The sequence below is a fragment of the Condylura cristata genome, unplaced genomic scaffold (genome assembly GCF_000260355.1).
Source record: "Condylura cristata isolate star-nosed mole 26May11 unplaced genomic scaffold, ConCri1.0 scaffold00004, whole genome shotgun sequence".
NCBI lineage: Eukaryota > Metazoa > Chordata > Mammalia > Eulipotyphla > Talpidae > Condylura > Condylura cristata.
The window spans coordinates 6,821,606-6,847,027 of NW_004567105.1; the positions used below are offsets into that span (position 1 = coordinate 6,821,606).

Genomic DNA, 25,422 nt, shown 5'->3' on the forward strand with positions numbered 1-25,422 from the left:
CTCTCCCCAGCGCCCCCACCCCGGACCCAAGCCGAGGCGGACCCAGGCCCCAGTCCATGCGTGGCACCCCCGGCTGGGAAGAGTGCCGAGGGCAGGGAGCCCCTTCAAGCAGCGGCGCCGGAGGAAGAGGAAGAAGGGACAGTGTTCAGCTGGGGCGGCCCGGACCCTCCCCGCTGCGTTTGGAGCCGGTGGCAACCCCGAAGTCTGCACTTGGCACCGCTGCTCGGACTAGGACCCGGCCTGCTGGGGCCCCGGCCCGGACCCCCTGCGCTCCGTAGGCGGCGGCGCCTCGGCGCCACCCGGCTCCTCCGCGGTCTCCCGGTGCTTGGCGGCAGTCACGGCCAAGGTAAGAGTCCCGCGGTTCTAGAGAGCCGCCGCGGGGGCGCCCTGGTGAGATGCTCTGGACAAGTTCTCCGAACCTGTAGCTGGTACCCCGGGTACTCCAGATCCTGGCGAAGAGGGAGGGAGCTAGGGCACACCCTCTGCTGCCAGGACCCCGAGCCCAGGAATTGCAGTCCTCCGTGGCTCTGAGGTCCCCGGGACCTGTCCTGGAGCCCGCCCCGCCCCTAGCGCCCTGGCTCCCGACGGAGCGAGCTTGGAGTTACCGGTCACACCTGGAGGTGATGCCCCTGCGCCGCCCCTCTTCTCCCCGCAGCATCTCAGCTGTACGCACCTGTGCTTTGGGGGGACCTGCTGTATTTGGAGTGGAACCTCTTGGGCAGCCCCCACCTGCCTTTCCTGGCGTGGTGCTGTAAGGAACTTTTCTTTGCTTCTGCTGCCGAGAGTCTGCTGAGTTGGGGGTGAGCAGCCACAGCTTGCGAGTCCCTCAGCAGGACACAGTGGTTGGGTGGCAGCGGTGTCTGCAGGCAGGAAACCCAACCCGAGTGTCAGTCCCCTTGGAGAAGGCTGCTGGTGGTGATGAGTGACTAACCAGCAGTGACCCAGACAGTTCACGCATTTCCACTCTTTTGTGGCCGGCTGACGCCAAAGTTTGTGCATCCTTATTCTGTTCAATGTGTTATTGCCTCTTTGGAATTTTCCTCCTCAGAAGGCAGGGTTCTCGAGCCTACCCTTGCCTGTCTGAAGTTTATTAAGCCTTGGAGCTTCCCCTGGAACAATCCGGTTTTAAATGGGTCACTTCGGAAGGAAGGAGCGTGGAATCCCTCCCTCCAGGTGACCCTGTTTAGTGGGGATGAGGTTTTTTTTTTGTTCCTGAGCTGATGTGCCTCAGCTGAGCAGATTCTGTGGAAATCTGAATCCATGAGTTTGGTCACTCAGTCCATTAAAATGATCTCCCGAGGGAGCGAAATAGCAGCTTACATTTTCTGTGAGTGTCACAGGAAGTTTTACGGGGGTCTCATGTAAGGCGCCCCCACACGGCAGGGGCTGCCTCCTTGAGGGGAGGCGCTGGTGGAGTGTCCCCTCACTCGGATGCAGATACTTCCCCTCTGACAGGGTAGAAGGCCGAAGTGCTCATTCACTCTTCACTCGTGGTGGCAGGCAGTCAGCTCAGGTTAATTTTTCTCCTCACCTCTCCTGTCTTCCCACCTCCAGAGTCAGCTTTGATAGACTTAAGATAAGGGGAAATTCTAAATTAGGAAAAGAACAAGTGGTTTCTTTTCTCATCTCTCACCAATGGGTGACATGAATGAATTACTCCCGGACATGCTGAGTCTTCACGGGAGCTAAAACAACAACAGACTGGTTTGAAGCTTTCACACATCCCTTAGGGTACCTTCATTTTTCAGTACTTTACTGAAAATTGCTTGAGGAGAACACGCAGTATTGAGCCGGGGCCCTGCTAATTCCACCTTGGGAAGAAAACCCACTGAACAGAGAGGCAGAAAGTCACCAAGATTCAGGTCTCAGTGAGCTTTCAAGAGAGGGGTACAAAGCCTCACCCCCAGGATAGAGAGCTTTTTAAAGAACTGATTAGATCCCTGGACAGTGGGCAAAAGTCAGTAACAAGTGGGGGCGCTTAGCTCCCTTCATGCAGCTTGCGGGGTGGTGGGGGCTGTTAGGTGTGCATTGCACATTCCTCCACCCTTTGAACCGTATCTCGAAGGACCTGGAAGTGAAATGAAAGGTCTTCATCATCTGCTTGTAGGTCCCCGGAGTGTTTTCGTGCCTCGGGGAGGATGCGCTGGCTCTCTGGGTTGGGGTCCCTGAGCTATGCTGGCCTGGCCTGGCCATGCAGGAGAGTCTGCTGCATCCTTGAGTCACCTACAGTGGCAGGACACTAGGGGGGACTAGTTTTCTATTCCACACAAGCGCCCGTGCTAGGGCTAAGCTTCATTTGACGGCCCAGGCACGAACTTTCCAGCACCCAGTGCAGGCTGCACTCTGCGCTCGTGAGGGGATTCCATGCTTCCTCCTGGGCCTCTCCCACCTGAGGGGTCATCTGTGTAGCTCTGCACGGGTTAACTGCACAGTGTTGGGTGAGTCTCGAAGGACACAGAGTGTCTCAGTGTAGGAGGGCTGTACATTTTAGGGAGCTCGAACCTCCTGTGAACACCAACCTTTGGCACTGACCGTGCTCACTTTCATCCCTGATGCTTCGTCATCAAAACAGCCCCCTGTTTCCTTTTTTGGAGAGCTGGTCCCCTGCCGTCTTCATGAAATCACATTCCCTTTTGTTCTAGATGGAGTCCAGAATGGACGCCATTAAGCTTCAAATTTCTCACTGTCACCCCCTCACAAGTATGCCCGTCGGCTTCATACAGGATATCAAAATGTCAGACAAGAGAGTTGCATTTTTGTCTCATAGGTGCTCTGTGCTTTTCATATTAAACCATTAATGTCTAGGCTTCTTCCATCAAGATTGGAAAATAGTTCTCTTTTGCTGAAAAGAGGGAAGGTCCGGTTACCCAGGTTTGCCCTCAGGGGCTGAGTCTTTACCAGGCTGACTCCAAAGTGGGCACGCAGGAGTGGTGAGAGGGGCTGACCCCCCAAAGGCAAGTGTCGCCCGCATTCCGATCTCACTGGGTTCGAAGAGGCTCAGCTCCCCCATAAGGCATCAGACTCAGTGTTTGGAGCCTGTGAACCTGCTTGGAGAGTTCGCTTTGCCTAAACCCTGGGGTCTGGTTGACCTTTACCCCTGTGCAGTGCGCCTCTTTGGTAGTTTAAGGGGCCTTATCGTTGTGGTCTGGGGTAAATGGTCAGCATAAAGCCGTTTTCTTTCTGCTACTAAGGCTTGATAGATTGATTCTCAAAGGTGCCGTATAGTCAAGGGGAAAGAGGCTAGAATGGGAAAATACTATTGTGTTTGCCATTGAGCGTCAACTAGTGAAAACTGGACCCACAGAAGATCCAAACAGAGTGCCTAGGCATGAATGAAGTCTTGTGTATTTCAGAGAAGCCGAGGGCAGAGGTGGGTATTGGTCTTCCTTAGCTTCCACGAATAAGGTGACGGTGTCTTTGCAGCCAGGGATTCTCAGAGGGTGGGGAGCACGGGGGGGCCCAGGGGACCGAGGGCTTCAGTTACCCTGACACTGGCACACTGTGGTGACACAGTCTTGATTCTCCTCTGGGGAGCACGAGACATTGAGGGGCGCTCAGGTCTTCTGGGCCTCTGTGGCCAGACTGAACCCGCCAGTAAAGGAAGGCTTCATTCACTGGGAATGAAGATGGGAGAACTTTTTTCCATTTAGTTGAACAAATAAGAAGTGAATACCCATTATGTGGTAGGTGAAGTTGCACAGTCTTTTGGGAGTGACCGGCATCGGACCTCTGCTGGGAACGTGAGCTTGAGCACACACATCTGTTCAGAGGACGAGTTTGAGTGTGCAGGCGGTAGAAAGGAGAGGCATGCAGACAGAAAGAACAGTGTGACACCCTGAAAGTGTACACGTGTGTGCTGGACAGGCTCAGCAGCGAGTGTGGCTGGAAGCTGGGATGTTCTGGATGGGGGAAGCCTGGTGTTCCAAGGGGAATAATTTAATAGAATTCCATGCAGGGGGCTGTTCCTTTGCTTCAAGCTCCTTGTATTCAAGTGGTGGCAAGAATGGTTGCTGGATAAGATCCAAGAATACTAGCTGATTATCCCACATTGTTATTAAAAACAGAAACAGATTTCTTTTGTGTCCATTTTCCTTCTACATATAGCATTTTGCCCGTTCTTTAAAACACTATTAGCAATGTAAATAAAGACTGGGTCCCTTATCAACCCGTAAGTCTGCCCTCTTGTGTACATGAATTACTTCTGGGGCTTTCATTATGTGATTATGCAGCAGTGGGAGAAATGACAATGGAACTTGACAAATGATATCGTGGGGGAAGCAATCCTTCTCGGAGAGACCAAATTCCATTTTGTCAGACTCGCTTCTAGGCTGAGTTATGGACGCGTTTAACACTGCAACAAGCTTCTTCATTGGGCACAGTGCATTTCTGGCCTTAACTTTGCTGCTGGAAAAGGAGGAGATTTGTGACATTGAGGAAGGGTTTGTGAGTGCATATGTGTACATGTGTGTGATCGGGGGGTGAGGGAAGTATGTAGTGAGAAAGAAGGCAGCACTCTAACTGCCAGAGGATATCAGAGAGAGTGGAAAATCACAGCTGCAGGAGCCATCCCCAGGGCCAAATATGTTTAGTTTTGCAGAAGCAGAAGCCAGAAGGACATTGAAAGTAAAAGAAGCTTCTCTCTCTTGCTCAGTAACTAGGAATTTAGGGGCCTGAAGGGGGAAAGGACTGTCCTAAGCTAGTTAGTGGCAAAGCTCACGCTACTTCCTTTTCCCATCTTCCTACCTCTGAAATGGGAAGGTTACCTGCAAGTGTGCAGTGCAGAGAAGAAGAATCTCACGGTCTGCCTTTGCCTGGCTGCTTGTAGATTCTCTGTCACTGCAGACCTCACCAGAACATCTCTGATATTCACACATTCCCAGCGGCTCTTCCCTGCCCACATCTCACATATGATGGAAACTTGTTGGTTTAGGAATGTTTGACTATTCTTTGAGCGCTGAGTGCTATTTGCGAACTTTTTGGTAAAAAGCAGTGCTGAAAATTTTAATTGATTCCAAGTTAAGCAGATAAAAGCTGAGGGGAGCAAAGCCTGCACTGCCAAGAGCACCCTTTCTTTCGGCTGGAGTGGTACCTCCTAGGGCGAGTCTGGAGATAGGGATGCTTAAAAGAAAAGTAGATGCAGGAAAGCAATTGTGGAGAAGGACAGGTCAGGACAAAGGCAAACCCATTTCAGGTGATGGCTCCAGTTTCCGGGAAGAAGGCTCCTTACCCCACTGGCATATCCCTCCTGCTCAGATAGCAGTGCCTTTTGGCAAGAGGAGATTTGAGTACTTGCAATGGAAGTGCAAGGTTTGCTGCATTGTGACTTCAGTATTTCAGCGAAGTATAGGGGCACCTGATTTTAGGACAACGGGCTTATAAAACCTGAAAGCAAATAATTTCAGATAAGCATTTGTTTGCGGTGCAAAAGGATTTTTAATTTACAAAAGGGATTCATAGCAAGCCTCTTTTAAATAGCTCCTTCCTTTATTGTATTATTTGATTAACTTGATCATGATGAATGCTTTTGGGAGCCTCTCCTGTTACATAAAACCAAGGATTTTTTTTCCAATATAAACTTGCAAAATGTTTTAGCAAATGTCTCACTGGGTTTACCTTCCAAGGGGTCTGAGCTAGAAGTCTCTCACAGTTTTCCTGCCATAGTATCACTGCTGGGGCTGACAAACACTGCTTGTTTGCCTCTAGTTCTTGCTGGAGATCACGATGCAAAGGACCCCTGGCACTGCCGCCTTCACTAGCCTCCCATATTCCTCTGAGATCAGACTCAGCAGTGGTTTAAAGACTCACTGTGGAAGTTTCCAGCATTCAGAGTTTCCAGAATTGCTGAAACATGGTGTCTCTCTATTTTGCCTCCGTTTATGGTAGAGCCGAGGTCTGTGAGACAGAGCCTTGCAATCATGCTTCCCTGCTGGCTCGCCCTTCCTCCCAACCCAGGTTTCTGAACTCTGTTGTCCTTCCTTTTTCTCTTATGAAACTTCCCAAAAGAGAATTTGTTCTAGGAATCAGAGGAACTATCAGGCATTGGAGGGAGGCTCTCGCAGTAATTTGGGGCCACCTGGCATTGCCTCTAACCACAGGGCGGGCAAGAAGGGACCGTGTGGCCTTGCCCATAATTTTAGCTTCTTTCGTGACATCATGGGTTGGGCTTTGGAGGGGCAGCAAACACAGATGGAGGGATTCCTCTGCGGGGAGAGCTTCTCTCAGTGCTTGTCCCGGGACCAAGGTCAATTGGGAAAAGGGCTGGCCGATTGTTCCAGCACTGCACGGTGGCATCAGAATTTAGGCAGATGTGAGCAGGACACAGGCATGTGGCGTTCTTTCCTCGTTTTTTCCCTCTTTTTTCAAGTTTAAATTCAGCCTAGGACCCTGGACTCTTCCGTGTTAGTCCCTCATAGGGGTCACTGGGGATGCGCTAAACAGGTTTGTTATTCCCGAGTAAGGTGGACGTTTCTGTGGCTACCCTGACACCCTCCCCTCGCCCCCGGTCTTTCCAGAACAGCCGCCTCGGTCTTCATTGTGCCAGTGCTGTTTGTGCAGAAGCCTCCTTGGCTGATGTCAGCTCTCCTCTGGAGGGGTCTTTGCGGTTGCTTTGGGGGCCAGGAGGTACAGGCGGGTTGATGGCAGGGCAGGGCATTTAAGTAGTTGTGTCCACACAGATGGACGTGTTTTGGGGAGGAATGACGACCCTGTCTTCAGAACTGGGGTGGGGGGAGGGGGTAGAGGTGAATGAGGACCAGCGTCCTTCTGGGCCTGACTCCTTGAGATCAGGAAGCTGTGTTTTTTTTTTTTTTTTTTTTTTTTTTTTTTTTTAACATGAAGGACATCTGTGATCAGCAGAATGAATTCTCCTGGGACCATTGTTGATGACTTCATGAAAAGATCAGGAAGTTCCAGTACTGCATGTACCTGGTGCTGACTTTTCCTGTGGGTTCTAGGGACTTCGACTTACCTGGTGATGGGGCCTGGCAGGCTCCGAGTCTGGTCACAAGTACATGGCAGGTTGCCTCGCACGTACCTTTACAAAGCATTCAGATACAACAAACCTAAAGTTGCGGCCATGACAATGACGTGGCATGACCAGTGTCCACAGGGGCCGTCAGGAGGACTTGGAGGGAGGGACTTGAGTGCTCTTTTCTTCGCTCATTCTGTGCCATTCCCTTCTATGGCCGGCCGTCCTGCAGGTGGGTGGCGAGCTGCCGCCCCCTCCAGGTGTGGAGCTGAGGCTTGCCCAGTGGCTCAGCCGTGCAGCTTGGGGCCAGGACTGGCTCTCTGCCGGTCAGGCGCTGTGGCCTGTGTCCCAGTGCTGCCCTCTCCCTTGGCTTCTCCGCCTCGATGCCTGCCCTGGGAGTCCTCTTCAGACCTCCAGCCCATCCCTATTGGCTATGATTGCTGCTTTCCCCATGGGCTTATTACTCTGGTCCCTTTGCTGATCAAGTCCCTATCTGCTCTCTCCTCTGTCTCCTTGCACCTCTCCTGCCCCTGTGCCTTCACGCCTTCCACCTCCACCTGGCTTTTATGCCAGCGAGCACCAGCGCCTACTAAGTGCAGGTCCTGGCTGGTGAGACACACCGAGGTGAGATGACCCAGTCACCTTGTTTTGGTCAGGGAGAATGGAGGGCAAGGGGCACTGTGCTTCCTTGTGCTTGCAGGGGACAAAGAAGGAAACACTAGCTCTGGGTCTGAGTGAAAGGGAGCTGGAAGAATATGGGGAGAGAGGAACAACCCCCAAAAGCCCAGAGGCTGAGCTGTGCTCTTCTGCCGGGCTGTGCATATACCTGCGTAGGTTTCCTATCCTGCTTGTCACGTGGCAACTCGGGGGCTCCGTGACTCCATCACGCCCGTCATGCACCCATGGGAGCATCCTGATACGCTTCTGTCACATGGGATCCTTCAGTAAACATTTATTAAGGCAGTCGAAAGCCTCCTGTCCTTGCCCACCAGGAACATAATTGGAGAGATTGGAAAAAATGTGTGCTAAGTTAAGTAACAATAGAAGATTCGAATGATGTGGCTTACTGAAGCTGAAAGTTGATGGGAAATTGGAGGTGGGAGTTTACTTAGCTGCTTAAGCTCAGTGGAGGCAGGATTTGATTTGGGTTTTTGGGTCCAGGGTAGTTAAAATCTGAATGGAAGAATTCAAGGGCAGGAGCGGGCCATGTCTGATGGACAGGTGCACACCTATGCGCTTGGGGGTTCAGAATGAGCCCACTTGGGTTTCTGTTCCTAAAGGATTGGAGAGGAAGTAGACAAAGTAGGTGGGGGCTGTGGGCTGTGAGAGGCCAGGCTGGCCCAGGAGGCTCCAGGAAGGTGAATGTAGTAGGAATATTACTTGGGGTAAGGTGCAGTGGGAGAGATGGATGCTGGGAGGTCCCGAGCCTCAGCCTTTTTGCTGGAACTTTTTGCTGGTTCCTCTGGGAAGTTCTAAAGACCACTGGGCTGGAACCATCATGGCTGGACGGAAGCCCAGAGCAGCTTCTGACTTCTGGTGTGGAAGTCTGAGATGGCTTTTTGGACATTCTCCTCTTGGAGTCAAGTTCACCTGTGACCTTAGCTCTAATTCTGAAAATAGCACCTTCTCCTTTCCTTGGCCGACCGTGTGGCTGAGCTTCCCAGCCTCTTATTTTGGAGGTTTGTTCACATGAACATTAGGAACAGCCTTCTGCCTAGCCTGGCACCTGGGGAGGGAGGCAATACAGAATATTCTTCTTTTCCTCTTGAGTAGTTCTAAAGCAGCTGTGTAGCGCTGCAAGCAAAGAGATGGCAGCTTTGACATCTGAGCCTTAAAATCGAAGCCTGCGAGGTTCTTCCCGTGAATGGTGCTGGTTCTCCTCCCGGGGAGGAGCTTTCTGAGCGGCTATAGAATTGTAGAGCAAGCCGTTCTGGATCACCGGCTTTTTCAAATGGGATGGTCCAATCCCTTATAGACTTGACTTTTCATCTTTAAAGAGTGAAGACTTCTAGAATGTTCTGCGCATTGACCTTCACTGATTATCAGCCATTGGGAAACAGCCAACTTTCTCATCAGGAAACTCAAAGCTGGTTATGAACTGGCTCTTGTCTTGCTCTGCAGTCTGTCTTCTCTCAACTCCTGTTTCACGTATCACCAATCCCGAACTCATTCGTGACCTTCCACCCTGGCTCTTTCCCTCCAAACTTGAGCTCCTGAAGTCTGTTAATGTGTGTGTCATGCCAGCACACGGAAAGTGCTTAGGACTCTCTGCTGTCCTTGGTGCCGTCATCTAGAGCTTCTCTCCAGTGTTCCCCCACTCCTTGCTCTTCACCCCTTAGGGTGGGTGTGCTTGGAAAAACAGCAGATGGTTTTCTGGGGTGAGGAGGGGACCACCTTCTGTCTCTTTTTAACCCTATTCAGGATCCTCAGAAAGTCTGCAGGGAAGTGAAAGGCAGACAGCTGCCCTCTAGCCCCCCCCCAAGGCCATGTTTTGGGAGCTTTTTAATTTTGCAGAAAAGAACTGGGGTGTAGGCTAGAGGTGTGATGGGGGGTTAGGGGTGGGAGGATTCACCAGAGACAGAGTGGGAGCAAAGCGGAGCAACAGGCAAGACAGCAGAGGTCTGCTGTGCCACGTGGGTCAGCTCTCTGGCCGGGGATCGAACTTGTGCCCCAGAGGCTGGCGATAGCTCGATGGCGCTGAGACTTTAGCCCTGTGCCGCCAGGGAGGCCCTGCTGAACAGTATTTCAAATAACCACGATAAGGGTGGTAACAGTCAGTTCCCATGACCGGCTGCTGCTTTCTGCTGGAGAGCCAGGCTCACCACGGCCCTCCGTACTGGGCAGCTGCATGGACAGGTGAGAACACTGAAGTTCACGGCCGCTGTACCTTGCCCACGTGATAAGGCCAGTGACTGGAGCCCAGTTCTATCCCCAGAATATTTCTTTGTAATCGCTGCTCCACAATCCACTAGCCCAGATATCTTGGCCCTGGAGTCCGCATGCCCTGGGGATACAGGAGACCGTGCCCTGGAGATGTCCAGGCCCAGCAGGTATGTGGCGTTTCCTCCCACCCCTTGCCCATGCGTCCTGCCCACAGCATGAAGACTCAGACCTGACTCTGGTGCTCGGTGCTTGTGGCTCTGCTCGGTTAGTAAAGCCTCGAGGGGCCTCCAGACGAGGAGTCACACAGAGCTGGTGTGTGGGTCCCTCCTAAACAAAGCACCCCTGCATCTTGCCCCTCTCCTGTCTCTTCCCCGGGTGTCTGGGCGCCTGTTCTTGCGCAAAGGAATCATGTAAAAGTTGTCAAGTCTTGAAAAATCACTAGCTCTTGAATATTTAAAATGAGTGATGGGTGTCAGATTCCTACACGTCATGTGAAAATGTGATGGGAAAGTTTTATTTTAAAATGTTCATGTTTACAATATGCGTGGAATGATACCCCTTGAAATGCTCTAGCTTCTGATGAAAACGTTAGACATCAGTCTAAAAATAGGCAAGGTAGTGCCAGTTTTTCAGAATTTCAGAATTCAGCGAAGCCCAAAGATGCTTGCCCTGTGCTGCCTGCGATCCTGAGGTCGGAGGGGGCCGTTCATAAGCTGGTCGCACCACAAGCTCTGCTGCACGCCAAGATTCTTTTTCATGGAATTTCAGGGACATCCGTGTCTCTTAGAGGTCCTAGTGTGAATTAAGCATCCTGAATTGAGCACCCTTGAAATGACATGGGGTTTCAGTGCAATGTAAATATACTTTACATGTTGATGAAACTCTGCTATGTGAATCTGGACGTCGTGAATACCAGAGCCTCCGCACCAGGCCCAGGCACCAGTGACAGGAGCCCGGTTCACATGGACATTAAACAGCAGCGATAACAATAATGATGAGAATAATTTTACACATGGACTCAGCCTGCTCAAGTCACTGATGAAATAAAGTGTCAGGCACAGTTGGGTCCAGGCCCTCAGGCAGCGCCCAGGCTCCTTGCTCTGCCCCTTGGTTCTGCTTTCTTCTGCGCTGACTCCATCCTCGGGCCGCGCCCCGGTGGGGTGGCACAGATGGTCCTCGGAGGCCCTGGCTTCTGTCCTGCTCATGTCGCCTTCGCAAGTGAAGAAGCCCCATCTTTTCCTTCCATCTGGTCCTGATCTGGCTGGAGGGGCTGAGACCACACCCCTGGTGCTCGTCAGAGGCGAGTGGACCCGTCCCGTGTGGATGGCACCGAGAGTGGAAGGGGTGCTTCCCGAGGAGAAGCTGGCAACGCCAGTGCTCACTCGCAGTGTTGAGCAGGGACACTGACTGGCCCTGGCGCACGCTGGCCGCAGATCTCCTTGGAAGCCCGCTGGGCGCGTCCTGTGTGCGCGTGACCAGCCACTACTGTTAGGGCACCTGCTTTGCTGACAGTCCTGTGAGCAGCAGCGTTGTCCCTGCTTTGTCCTTTTTTCTTTTTTTTCAAGATTTATTTATCGATGCATACAAGAACTGGGGTACAGGGCAGAGGTGCAGGGATGGAGGGTGGTGAGAGGATTCACCAGACACAGAGTGGGGAGCAGAACAGGCAGATGTACTGAAATATGCTGCTGAGGGGAGCAGCCAGCGAGACAGGAGAGGTCTGCTGCACCCTGTGGGTCAGCTCCCTGCCTGGGGATCGAACTTGTGCTGCAGTGGCTGTAGAGAGCTTCTCAGTGCAGAGACTTAACCCTGCACCATCCGGGAGGCCCAATGTTAACCATCTTAATGCTGGACCATCTCTGAATTAGGATTTTTTTGTAACTTTTTTTTTTTTTTTAAGATCATTTGTTACAGGTATCTTTCCACCTGTGTTTGCTTGCTAGGGCTGCTGTATAAAAGTGCTACAGGCCAGTCAGCTTAACAAGAGAAGGGGATCTCGTCATGGTTCTGGAGGCTGGAAGGCCAAGATCAGGGTTTTCCTGAGGCCTCTCTCCTTGGCTTGCCAATGAATGTTTTCTTCCCATGTCTTGTCCACATGGCTGTCAGCTCCCCAATGGCTACTATCTGTGTCCTCATCTCCTCCTGAGGTCACCAGACTCCCCGTGGTGGCCCCATTGAACTTCAGAGGCCTCTTTATAGCCCTGTCTCCTGCACAGCCATGCTATCTAGATCTGGATGTCAAGACTCAACACCTGAGTTTCAGGGGACGCTGTTGTTTTAACGCGCTGCCTGGGTGACATTTTGAAAAACAACCTATAAACCCTTTTTGAAATACAAATTAGTAACAGCATCACCTCTGCAAATACAAGCTTTCAAGGCTGGTGATTTTGATGCAGAGTTTCTTACCTGGGCGCACTTCTTCCTATTACAGAGAGAAGACAAGCTGCTCAGGGCAGAGTTACAAGTTTTCCAGAAACGCTCGTGATGGGAGAGCGAGAATCTGCCTCTCTGCTCCTGAAGCTCTCTCTGCCTGTGCCGTTACAGTCACAACTCCCCGGAAGTCCCTGGTCCTTGCCTGAAATGCCCTGACCCTTGACCTTGGTTGGGAAGAGTTCTGCCACTTTTGGGGGATTGGGTAGGAGACTGTGCCGAGGCAGGATTCTGACAGGAGGCGGAGGAAGGCCGGTGGGCTCGATACTGCCTGCCAGGGTCTCTGTGGTGAGGCTGCAGGCTCAGCAGTGCCCAGGCTGGTGTGAGACACTCGTCACCCCACTGGTCTTTCGGGCCAGCATAGGCAGGCGGAGGGTTTCGTGAGTCCGTATAGTCCACAGCACTGGAGGCCACATTGTGTCAGAAATCACGTTCCATTCATACTCAGAGCTCATCTTCATGCTCTTCGATGACAAACTTGTCCATTATCCTCCTTTGCCAAGCAGTTGCCATTGTTCTCGCTCCTGTGTTAATTATTGTTTTAATACGGCTCATGTGCTCATTGTCTGCTGTGTGCATGTTTGCAGTGGCACATCCCAGCTGAAAAGATGTGGGGAGCAAGGAGCAGCTTGTCAAATTGCAGCCTTTTCATGGCAAAATCCCAGACCTCGCTTCTCCCCGGTCTTGCTGTTTGAACACCCGGAAACTTTTAAGAGTCCGTGCTTTGGCCAGCTGCTTGCTGCAGGGCATAGCTAAAAAGCTCCTCCGTCACCTGGGGAGGATGAAGTCCGAAAAGCCCCAGCACATGGTGCCACCCTTCCCGACAGCGCAGCGTGGAGCATGCGACAGGGCTGCAGAGTGTCTCCTTTGAGAATAGTCTGGGGTTGCATGGGGCAGCTGTTACTGCTCACTCCCCACACAGGCACTTCCTCCCCCGTGGGAGGGGTCTGTGCTGCTCTTCCTGAGGCCACAAACCAGGTGCATGGCTCAGCCCTGGAGGCTTCCAGCCCAACCTCCAGGTAGCCAGGTATTTCTGGGTGTCAGCAGAGCCTGCTTTCTTTACACCTCCCTTCCTGAGTTTGCTGGCAGCCCATAGCATTCTTAGTGTCGAGAAGCCTCCTCCTCCATCACAGAACGTGTGTGCATGCAGACCATGAGAGAGGACATGCCTGTGAATGTCTGCGATGGGTTTGTTTTATCTTTGTCTTTTAAGAATTCCTTACCTCATCTTGAACTTTGTCAGCACTAGCATCTAAAGACTGGTTTCTGTTTCCATTTTTTATTCCTCCACCCGAGCTTAGACTTTGTGTCTGCCCCATGGCACTTGAAGCTGTAGTAGATAACAGATTGTCGATACCAGATACCGATGATGCTATTGCCATGTATCGATCTGTTTATACCTTGAAAATAAAATAAACCTGTTATCCCGGAGGATGTTATTCAGGCATAAATAGGCAAGAAGTGGTGATAGGTGCTGCAGTGGGGAGACTCTTGAGAATGTTCAGCTAAGTGAGACCTGTAGGAAGAGCACATTCATGGTGCATCTTCCGGTGCGACTTCACCTGGTCCCCCCTGTACCCCCTTTTATAAGGACACAGGCCGCCTTAATACCTCATTTTCACTTGACTTCTCTGGAAAGACCCTTTTTAATTCAGGTCACATCTGCAGTCCTGGGGCCAGTTCCTGTTGTCTGCAAGGACCCTGAGAACCCATCACTAACCCCACGAGCTTTATTTTCCCTTCTCCGAAAAACAAGGGCCGACCCTGTTCCCACCTGCACCCCCAGTCAGGCTCAGGTGCAGGTCCTGGGGGAGAGCACTCTGGACAGTGCCCCTGGGTGACCGCCAGTGTCCGCGCAACAGTGGAAGGCCTCCCCAGCGGGTGGTGTCTGCTGAGCACTTGGGTCTGTGGCTCGGTGTATCCTGGGTGAATTTTCAATTAAATGTCCTGTGGGAAGTGTGGCTGTTTGACCTGAGCCATGTGCACTGCATCTGGGAGCAAGTTGGTGGCTGGTCCGCAGGTGGACCGAGGCTGGCCAGTGCTGTGTCCCGCAGAGGGGGAGGGGCATGTGCCCTGCCTTGCTGGCCACTCACTGCTGCCGGGAGCTGAGATTTGCATATCAGTCCCAAGCTGTGGCTCCCAACTATTGAATCTTTCACGAGAATGGGGTGGTTTTCCTGGTTTGTTTTCATGAGTTCTATTTTGATATTCAGAAGAGGTTCCCTGGGGCAGAGGCTAAGAATGTGTTCAGAATGTGTTTCTCTTCCAGCTTCTCATAACTCGCTGCAGTAAGAAAAAAAAAAAAAAAAAACAAACAGCAAACATCCAAACCCGAGCCAGCTCTCCAGCCCCTCAACTAACATTTAAAAAAGACCCGTGGCTGTAGCTTCCTTGCATGCCCAGCTTGGTGGGATGGGCATCGCCATATTCTCCGAGATGTTGGCGGTGCCAGAGGGAACACAGGTCTCTCCCGAACAGGTGTTGGAGTCATTCTCATCAGCTGGACCGCCTTTCAGGGGCTGAGGGTCGCTGGTGTCGCTGGGCTGGGAACATCCCTGCACTCACTGATTCAGTGGATGCCCCTCTGTGGGTCCTGTGTGCCAGGCCTGTGCTGGGCTCTGAAGGGAGGGCACTCAGACCCTTCTTGCATGGCGCCCTCATTTCTGGTGACCTGCCTTGTTGACCCATGTAGGTCATCTCCAGGGTCTCGTTGACCTATTTGTGGGCAAACTCACCTCCCTGGCCACCTGCCGCCTGCATCCTAGGCTGAAAGCTACCATCTGTCCATCTATCTATCTATCCATCCATCCATCCATCCATCCATCCATCCATCCATCCATCCATCCATCCATCCATCTATCCATCTGTCTATCTACCTATCATCTTTCTATCATCTATCTATATCTCCATCTCATCTATCTATATTAGATTGTGACACCAAAATTTGCAAAGCCAGAAGCATCACTTTGTGAAAAGGACTTGTCTTTAACCTTCTCTCAAGAGATTGCTCAATAGACTTTTGATGAGCCATGAAACCCAGCCCTGTTTTAACCTGGGAGAGCTTAGCACTTTCTGCATTTGAGTCTTCCATAGAGTATTTTGAGATCTGGGTATCATTGGATGAGACCTCTCGGATGACTGATGAGGTTCTGGGATCAATTAGGTGGCTTCCTGGCTCAAAAGTGCACTTTGCATGGTGTGGTTTTGAGGCCACTAAGAGGGTGTGCTGGGAGGACATTTGGCGTTTGCCTGTCACGTGGGGGCCACAGCAGCCACCTCGCAGAAGAGCAAAGGAGGTTCCTGGCCTGGGTCACCTTTGATGGGCACACACGTCACTGGGGCCTGCAGTGACCCAGCTTGTCCTCAGTACTTGTCCCTCCACTCGCTCTCTGTGGCTAAAACTAGGCAGGGACTTGATGGTGTTTGCCGTTAGCTGTCCTGGGGTGCAAGGGGGCAGGTGGGAGGGTTGCTCTGTGTACACGGGAGAAGAGGTGGGAGATTAATTACACTACTGCACACTTCCATGATGGGTTGGCTTCACCTTCAGATGAATCTTGCCATGATTCTGCCGAGAAGGAGGAGAAAATGTAAGTATTCTTGTGGCTTGAATTTCTTCCTCTGCTGCTGAGGACTAACTAGGGCAGAGACCAACCGGTTCCTTCCATAGATTGGGACATGTCAGCCCAGGAGGTGCAAGGACCTGCTCAGCCACACGCCAACTCGGTGGTAAAGTCTGGAAGCTGTGACTCCTAGTCGCTCATGTTTCCCCCCAGCCCAGGCTGCTTGTACGGGGTTCACTGGGCCCCACTGGGTTGTTTGAAGCTCTTAATGTGCACTGAGCCCCCCCTCCATGGTATGACCTGGTCCGTCCTCCTGGTCATGGCTGGGGACTTGGGAGGTGTAGCTGTGCCACATGAATGCTGGAAGGAATGATGGGGTCAGGTCTCGTTTTTGAAGTGGGGTCTCATTGCCACGATTATTGAATGTATCTTTTATAGATGAATATAAAACAGCCACCCTCCCAAGCAAATCATAAAACAAATTATGCCCTTGCCACCCAGAACTACAGCGAAACAGCAGGCTCTTCGTGGCACAGAGAGTAATGGCTGCAATATTAAAACAATGATGGGGAAGCCAGGATCCAATAGCGGAGAGGCAGGGAGGAAAACAGCCCCGTAATCCTCCAGGGATAATGGGCTTCCACGACAGGTCCTGTGATTTATTGTGCTTAATGTACTTATTTTTATTTGTCCCCTTCCACACGGGGCTTTGTCACTGAAGAGATTTGATAATGGCCTGTTTGCAGTCACTTAGACTCCGTAATAAAGCGCCCGATTTGGGCTGTCTGGAGAGCCGGCCGGCCTCATTGGCATTCCCCTCTGATGTCACCTTCCCGGGCTGAGATGGGGTGGGTGGAGATAAGGGTCTCCTCGCTGCCCTTGTGAGTTCCCGGCACACCGCACTGTCCTGCTCACTTAGGGGCCGCCTGGGTCCAGCCCGCCTCCCTCTTTGGACTGCGCCCTGGGGCAGCAGGAAGCACCCTTAGTCTGTCTGCTGTAATAAGTCCCAAGGGTTTTGCTTTCGTGAACTATCGTGGGGAGTTAACTGCTCCAGCGCAGTCAGGGGGAGCGGGTGGGAGGTTCTCAGAAGGAACGGACTTGGCTTCAGGGCTCAGGTGGAGGACCTCTGGGGGGCTGTGCATCAGCGGGGCCGCAGGGAAGGCCCTCTGCTGTGGGGCATCCACGCTGGCAGGGCTGGCGGGACCCCTGCTTTCTCTCTGAGCTTTCTGGCGACCAAGAGACAAGGCACACTTTCCTTCTTACAAAAAACGCACAGCGGACAAAAAAGGCTCCTTTAAAACACAGAATGAGGCTACCCTGGTGGGGCAGCAGGGTAGGGTGCAACCCTGCAGGCTGGCTGCAGCTGCTTCAGTGCGGTTTCTGTCCCCGGTCCCGGAGGTGACCCACATGGCTCAACAGACCTCTCCTGACCCGCCCGCTGCTCCCCTCAGCAGTGTACTTCGTCCATCTGCCTGTTCTGCTCCCCACTCTGTCTCTGGTGAAGCCTCTCACCACCCCGAACCTCTGGCCTCTACCCCAGTTCTGTATGCAGAAATAAATAATAAAACACACACACACACACACAGAGGGCCCTCCCTGGTGTCGCAGCAGGTTAAAGCACAGCACTAAGAAGCTAGAGCCACTTCAGCATGAGTTTGATCCCCGCCTGCCCCGGAGGTGACCCACAGGGCGCGGCAGACCTCTCCTGACCTGCCTGCTGTTCCCCTCGGCAGTCTACTTCGTCAGTCGGCCTGTTCTGCTCCCCACTCTGTCTCTGGTGAATCCTCTCACTGCCCCTGCACCTCTGGCCTGTGCCTCAGTTCTGTATGCATAAAAAACAAAACAAAAAAACCCCAAAAAACAGAATGATCTGCAAAATCATGTAGGCATGGGAAGGGGGCCCGCATCCCTGGTTCCCCAGCAGGTGGGGGCTGCAGACACCTGTTTGCACACCGTAGCAAGGTGAGGAGCATGGGGGAGCAGGTGCTGCGGACATCGCTCCTCAGTCTGTCCTGTCTTCACGACCTCCCAAGCCACGCTACCCCTATGGACACACACTGGCCTGCAAGGTGTCGGTGGAACCTTGTGGTCCAGTGACTCCATTCTGGGCATCTGCCCTGACCAGGGAGAGCAGGAGCATGAAAGACCTACACACCCAGGTTCACAGCAGTGAAAATGTGGACATGGCCGGAGTCTGCATCGGTGGGTGAATGGCCAGGGAATGTTCTCACGGTGGAGTGTCATTCAGCCTTAGGGAGAAGGAAATTCTGATGCTTGCTATGGTGTGTGTGGATGGACTTTGAAGTCGGGAGGCGGAGTGAAATAAACCGGACACGAGAGGAGATACCGTGTGATTCTTCTCAGCAGTACCCAGAGAGGTCAAGGTCATACAGGCAGGTGGATGCCGGCCTGGAGCAGGGGCTGGGAGTTAACTTTAATCGGTGTGGGGGCCCTGCCTGGGAGGTTGGGAAAGTTCTGGAGATGGCAGGCCAGTCCAGAAAGCGTTTATATACCAGCGTCGAACATTTGGGGCAGTCTCTCGGTCTAGATGTTAGAATTCTAGAGGCTGTGCTACAGTGTGAATGTATCTGTGCCACTGAATTCTTCACTTAAAAAGGGTGAAAATGGTGCATTCCGTTAGTTATATGTATTTTCCCACAATGAAACCAGTGTGATCCCCACTGCGAGGTCCCTTCTGGGGGAGTGGCATCCCTGCGGGTGACTTGCTCTAACTGGTGGACTATAGGGGAGCTGACAGACTGTCCCCTGTGGTCGCATTTGCCAGCTGCCCAGCTGCAGAGGCTTCACTCTGCTTGAGGAAGCTGCTCGCTTGGGAGCCAGTGTGGGCAGGGCCTGCGGGTGGCGTGGAGGGGCTGAGGGGACCCCAGCCGCCAGCCAGCACTGAGCCCTCAGCCCAGCAGGTGGTCAGCCCCTGAGGGAGCTTGCAGCTGGGAGGACACCCCTGGGCCTCCTTGATTGCAGTCTCAGGAGTCCGAGCCGTGCCACGGAGCCACGAGAGAACAAACACGTGATGTCTTCAGCTGCCACTTTGTGGCCATCGCTCACCAGCAGAAGATGCAAATCCAGAGCCCGGCAGCAGACTGGCCTGCTGTCGCCCGTCACTGTCCACCCCTCACCTGTGGCTTCTTCTTCCTCCCTGGCCTCGGGGGTGTGAGGCGAGTGTGAGGCAAGGCTGCCTTCCTCTTTGCTGTGCTCACTTAACTTGCCTCATGGGGGTCACTTCATCCTCTTCCCACCTTCCTGTTCTCTTCTGGTTTCCAGGTTGAGGAGTGTGTTCTCTCCCGTGTTTTCAGGATCAGGAGTTCTTTTTTTTTTTTTTTTTTTAAGATTTATTTATATATACAGAACTGGGGTACAGACCAGAGGTGCAGGGGCTGTGGGAGCCTTCACCAGAGACAGAGTGGGGAGCAGAACAGGCCGACTGACGAAGCACACTGCTGAGGGGAGCAGCAGGCGGGTCAGGAGAGGTCTGGCGCGCAAGTGGGTCACCTCCGGGACAGGCGGGGATCGAACTCATGCTGAAGTGGCTTTAGCTTCTTAGTGCTGAGCTTAACCTGCTGTGCCACCAGGGAGGGCCCAGGATCAGGCGTTTTTAATGCAGTGGCCTAACCCCAGTCCTGTCTTCCTGCCCCATTTCTTGTCCCCATAAACCATGATGTTGCCCCAAATGTTTGATGTTGGTATATATGTAACCTTTCTGGACCAGCACTGACAATTATATATTAATTAGAGCCGTACCATGTTTTAGCACCTGCTACATGTCAAGCCCTTGAGTGGTGTCGCGCACCGTGTCTTTCCACCAGCCCCACTGTTCATGGTGCCCACATTACAGGAAATTGGGTGGGTGGGGTCATCATTCCGCAAGGCCACAAGGAGCCTGTGTATGTCGGAGCCAGGACAGAACCCAGTAGTGTCTTCCACCTGCCAGGGCTCACTGCCTCTCAGAAGCCCAGCGCTATAACAGCTTGACTCCAGCTTTGCTTGGGAAATGGTGTTATCACGCACCTGAAGGTTTCTGGTTCCCTTCCTGGTGGGCTGGAGTGGGATCATGTGGGGGGGGGGGGTTGCAGCGGAACCCTCAGCTTGCACCAGGGAGGGAAAGCTGGGTGGTGAGGAATGGGGGGTTGGCTGGGGTGGGCAGCTCTGGTGGGGACACTGGGGGTCCCAAGTGGTGCTCAGCCTTGGCTGTCCATCAGAAGCGCCTGGGAGGCGCGCACACCCACAGATGCCCAGGCCCTACTCCAGAAGTATCTTGCTGTGGATTTGGGATGCAGGTGCTCTCTGGGCTCCAAGCTCTGCAGGAGACAGAGGCTGGGAGGCGGGATGGGAGACAGAGCCCACTGAGGCCCACTGAGGCTAAGGACGGTGTGTTAGTCCCCGCCCCACCCGCATGGCGGCAGGACCCTTGGGCTGACTGCCTTGGATTTGTGGAGAACAAGCCCCAGGGTGGCCGCCAGGGAGGTCTGCTGCATGATTCTGTACATCCCTGCACTTCCAGCGCCTCTGTGCATTCTCGGCTCAGCAGCGCAAGGCATCCGCCTTCACCAGCCAGCTGATTGCATGGGTTCCTCTGCTGACTGCTTAGGACTGGTGGTCAGATCTGGGGTTTAAATGATGAGAGGCCCTAGGTTTAAACACCTGACGGGTAGAGCGCCTGCACCTGCTTCTGCTAGGCCACAGGGCCTCCTGAGCCCTGTACACGAACAACTTCCTTTGTCGATGGAGTCAGGCAGCTTTTGGAAGCCCAAGCTCAGACAGGAAAGTGAAACAACCTGCTTTTCACCTTATTTATATTTGTAGCTCTGTGTTAACTCCACCCTGTTTGAGTCTGCTCCTCTCCCCCTTAAGGATTCCTGTTGCAAGCTGTGTAATTTATGGGACTGTAAGCTGGTGATGGCAGGCATTTCGGTCTCCTTAAGTCTTCCACATTACATTGACGGTTCTCGATAAATATCTGCTGGAAATAAACAAATGGTGGCTGGACCTGGTGTCAGTGGGGCCCAGAGCGGGGAAGGAACCCTCCTTCTCTGGAGCCCTGGAAGGACCTGCAGGGGTGGGGGGGGTTCGGGGTTAATTTTATCTTACCTGCTTTCTTGGAGCAGCTGTCTCTTTCTCAATTAAAATGCATTTTTTTTTTTTTTTTAGCAGTTGCCTTATAATGGAAAAATGATACTTCCTCAGGCTTTAGTCTTTTATGTCTCCTAAGCCAAACCCTTTCCCCTGCTGTTGCTTCAATAATGCATCATTTCATAAGTTCACGGGTTTTAATGTACCTCAGCTGAACCTGGGTCTCAGCGAGGTAGTTAAATGAAAATTAACCACCGTCGGTTTGATTCCAAGACACCTCTTCACCTTCTCCATTTGTACCCCCTCCCTCACCCCGAGTATGCTAAGCAGCGTGGCATTTTGCTTTTTACAGGGAGAGGGTGTGCTGTGTGTGTGCTCCCACATGGGCTCCCACATGTGTGGACGGCTCTGCTGGTTTATTTTATAATCAGAGATCCATGAAAAAATAAGAGTGTACACATGCTCAGCCTTGACAAAACTCTGCCTCTCCAGCCCAAGTACAGCGGAGGCTAGGAACTCGTAGCAAACCAGTATGGAAGGAGAGCGTTACTGTTGCACCAGGTTTGGGGTTCAGAGTGGCTGCTGGTAGACTGTCGTGTGCGTGTTGACAGGGCTCTGACATTTACCTGGGACCCATTCCTTCTTCCCTTCATTCAGGGCCTGAGGATGAGTGAGGCACCTCCGAGGTGGACGCGACATGGTGTTGGCGTGCGGGTAGGCTTGTGCAATGCGTTCCAACCCCAGATCCCTACCCAGAGACCCCAGCTCCTTTCTGCAAGTTGGGGCTTTGAGTGCGACCATGTGAGTCGGCTTAACTTGCAGCAGGAGGAGCTGGTGATATGCTGGTTCCGAGCCCAGACCTAAAGAGACCGTAAACATTTCTGCCTCCCCCTTCCCCTTTGTCTGCCTGATAGTGGACACCTGGAGCAGGGTGCCCACCTGAGCCCAGAGGCAGCGGCGTCGGTGAGAGGTCAGCAGCATGGTTACAGAAGAGGTGATGAGGGCGCACACGTGAGAACCCCAGAGAGCGTAAGGATTCGTGGGGGGCTGGGAGGCTCGGTTGCCTGCCTGCCTCCCTGCCTCCCAGCCTCTCTGCCTGGTGTGCCTGCCTGCCTGGTTCACCGAGAAAACTCTAAAGCCTGAAAAATACGCGGCGGGGTCCGGGACTCTTTCTGTCTGCCCGAATCAATAGTGAGCCTTGCCCGGGCACGCTGGCACCGCAGCCAGCTCCTAGCGGGGTGCTTTGCACATACGAGGTGCTCACAGCCATGTGGGTGAAGGCAGACAGATGAATCACTATTCAAAGGGACTAATAAGGGCTTCACTTGGGTCCAAGTGGAAGTCAGATGCTGCTCAGGAGACTGGTTGGTTCTTGGGCTGACTCTGCTTAAACAGTGAAGCATGGTCAGCGGTGCGGATGTCGGGGGCACGCCTGGGTATTCGGGAGACTCCGGGGGGGACAGAATCTGCGAGGCTGCAGTGAGCCTTGAGTGTGGAGTCTGGGCTAGCGGGAGGCCACGCGTCTCCCTGCAGGGCGCCGTGTGTTTCAGAAACCGCACGCAGGTCCGGCCCTGGTGCGGCTGGTGCTGGGGCAGACTGACAAGAGAAGCTGAGAATGGGAACCGGGCAGTGAGAGAGAGAGCGCTCCTTCCCTCCCCCCCGCTTTGGGGTGCCTGGCCTTCCAGCCCCCAGAAACTGCCACCTTGAGATAAAGCGTGTTGCTGAGACTGTGAGGGCCGCACAGTCAAGCCTCTAGCTGAACGTTCAGAGTTGGTGGGTGGTGAGAAACTGCTCCTCCAGTCACCGGCCAAGGCCTTGTTTTGGCTGGTGAAGTCAGTGCCCCTGGGGATAAAGCTGCCCTCTGCCATTCTGCAGTGGTCAGCTTTGCTTGGCAAACCTTGCCTTCCCTGTAGGGGAACAGGTTTCACATGATACTGGGGTGCTCCTGGGTGGTGACCAGCAGCTTTTGGGACAGGAGGGTGGATTCTGACTTTGGGGTGAGAGAGCACCGGCGGAGCCTCCTGCCTGTTCTCGCTCTGTGGTTTCATTCCCTCTTGTCACTTTGTTACGGGGCAGGGAGAGGGGCACCCCAGAACCTCCAAACCTGCCTGCTTTAAATAGGTTCTGCCATTCGTCCCATCAAGACAAAACAGGTAAGACTCTTAATGGAAAGGAGCTTTAATACAGTGAGTTTGTAATACAGAAAAGACAAAGAATATAGTTTCTAAATCAAACACCGAAGTCACCCCTCCCCTCGTGGTCAAAGTCCACCCAAAAGAGACTGGCCCACAGCAAGGCCTGAAAGCTGCCACAGTCTAAACCCCCTTCTGGTGGGGACCCATGGAAAAGGGTCAGAAATGGCCAGACAAGTCTGGGAGGAAAGAGTGTTCCAGGACACCAAATCTGTTACGGGACAGGGAGAGAGGGACATCCCTGAAGCCCCAAACCTGCCTGTTCTAAGCGGATTCTGCCATCCGCCACAACAAGACAAAACATATAAAACTTTAATGAAAAGGGACTTTAATACAGTGAGTATAAAATACAGAAGACAAAGAATGTAATGTCTAAATCAAACACCTGAAGTGACCCATCCCCTCGTGGGCAAAAGTCAACCCAAAAGGGATTGGCCCAAAGCAAGGCCTGAAAGCTGCCACAAGATGAAAGCACCTTCTGGCCGGGACCCATGGAAAAGGGTCAGCAATGTCCAGACAAATATGGGAGGAAAAGAGCAAAATCAAAATCAGTATAAACACGGCCATAGTCACCTCCCTATAGGTCTCTCACCCACATCTTCCTTAACCAGCCCAGGGTCAGTAAATAAGCCCGGTTTCTTCATCACATGCTTGCTGCTCCATGTGGCCTCCTCAGGTCTCCTCCTTCTCCATCCTGCCTCCTCCTCTTCTTCTCTCTCCTCATTCCTTCTCTTCTTTTTCTCTGCTCAGCTCCACCCTCCTTCTGGGTGGGGCAGGGAACCTGGAACTTCCCCTTTTCCTAGGGACCCCCCTGTTACAAGAGCACAATCAAAATCAAGATAGACACTGCCTTGGTCACCTCCCCATGGGTCTCTCCCCCATTTCTGTTTCAGCCAGTCCAGGGCCAAGAAACAAGGGCCGCTTCTTCACCTGTCTCTGCTCCATGAGCCCCTCAGGCCTCCCTCTGGCCTCCACCCAACTTCCTTCTTCAGTCTCCTCTCCAGATTCTTCTCCCCGTTCAGCTCCACCCTCCATTGTGTGGGGCAGGGACCCTGGAACCTCCCCTTTTCCTGGGGCCCCGTTACAGCTTGAGGAAAATGGAGGCAGTACAGCAGAGGAATCACGGCTCAGTTTGTCTTAAGTGACTTGAGAAGTTGTTGCCTGGCACAGCTGGCTTATCCCCGGGATGACGAACCTCTCGAGTAGACCTAATTCTCCTGCAGATAGAAATAAATTTGAAACACCCCATGGCAGCCCGACGCTCAACAGAATGATACCGTGACTGCCTGCGTTTGCTGATGACTTGCTCATCCTGACCGAGACTCGGCTCCCGGCCTGGCATTTACCTGTGAGAGTTTGGCGAGATTCCGTAACAGCTCTCCGAGCCATTGTTGTTTCATCTGACACAGAGATAAAATCACCTCTTTAGAGGTGTGCGGGTTATTTTGAACAATTAGTGCGATTATATTTCTTTAAGCACCGGTTCAGTGTCGGGTACGTGTTTTCACCTCCTTCTGAATAGATTCATTTGGTATTTTGAATCCTCACCAAAATGACGGTGATGATCTCCCTTTACAGCTGGAGTCTGGTGACTGGCCAGTCTGCAGGGACTACCAGACTCATCTCCACCTCGGGGAGAAGGAGGCTCTGGCCCCAGGCGTGGTCCTGCTTCCCCAGCAGTGCAGACATCCTGCCTGGAAGCCAGCTCTCCCGGCCCTTCCCTTCCCCTCATAGCTGATCTCCAGGCTTCTGCTTCATCCTGAGAGCCTGGGGGTGTTCCTGGCTGGGGAGACCAGGCTGACCCTTCTGGTTCCCAGAGCTGTGCACAGTGTCCGGGGGCTTGGCTTCCTCTTAGCGCTGAGCTGTGGTCACTGGTGTTTGCCTTCCTGTTGTGGAGGTGCATGTCCCCAGGGCCAGAGGCTGTTTCTGTGAGCCACACTGGGTCTCTGGCACTGAGCTGAGAACCTTTCCACATCCCGCCCCTTGTATGGAAGCTGGCAGCTCCGGCTTATGCTTTATGCTGGCATTTTCTGTAAGTGCCTCTGTGAGGCTTCCTTTCCTCCCTGCTCATGAACCCCATTGGGCCCCCCAACAAAGACCCAGAACCCGCCCACCCCGTGTGAGGTGTTCTCAATTGATGGCAGAGTTGACTGAACAGAGGCTGGCTTGGAGGAGAGTCTGACTCTGCAGCTGCTCAGGCTTCAGAGAGCTTCAAATAAAAAGAAGTGCATTTCAGCCCTCCCTGGTGGCCCAGCGGGTTAAAGCACAGCACTGAGAAGCTTAAGCCACTTCCGCATGAGTT

General features: G+C 53.0%; 1 protein-coding gene across 1 annotated transcript in view; it reads left to right on the forward strand.

Moving 5' to 3' along the window:
* Positions 1 to 6: 6 nt before the first annotated feature.
* LARGE (like-glycosyltransferase) overlaps positions 7 to 25,422 on the forward strand; it is a 419,193-nt gene continuing 393,777 nt past the window's right edge. Inside the window, exon 1 of the mRNA XM_004675709.2 lies at positions 7 to 346. The gene's annotated coding sequence lies outside the window, so the exon portion shown is untranslated. The remainder of the gene's footprint in view (positions 347 to 25,422) is intronic.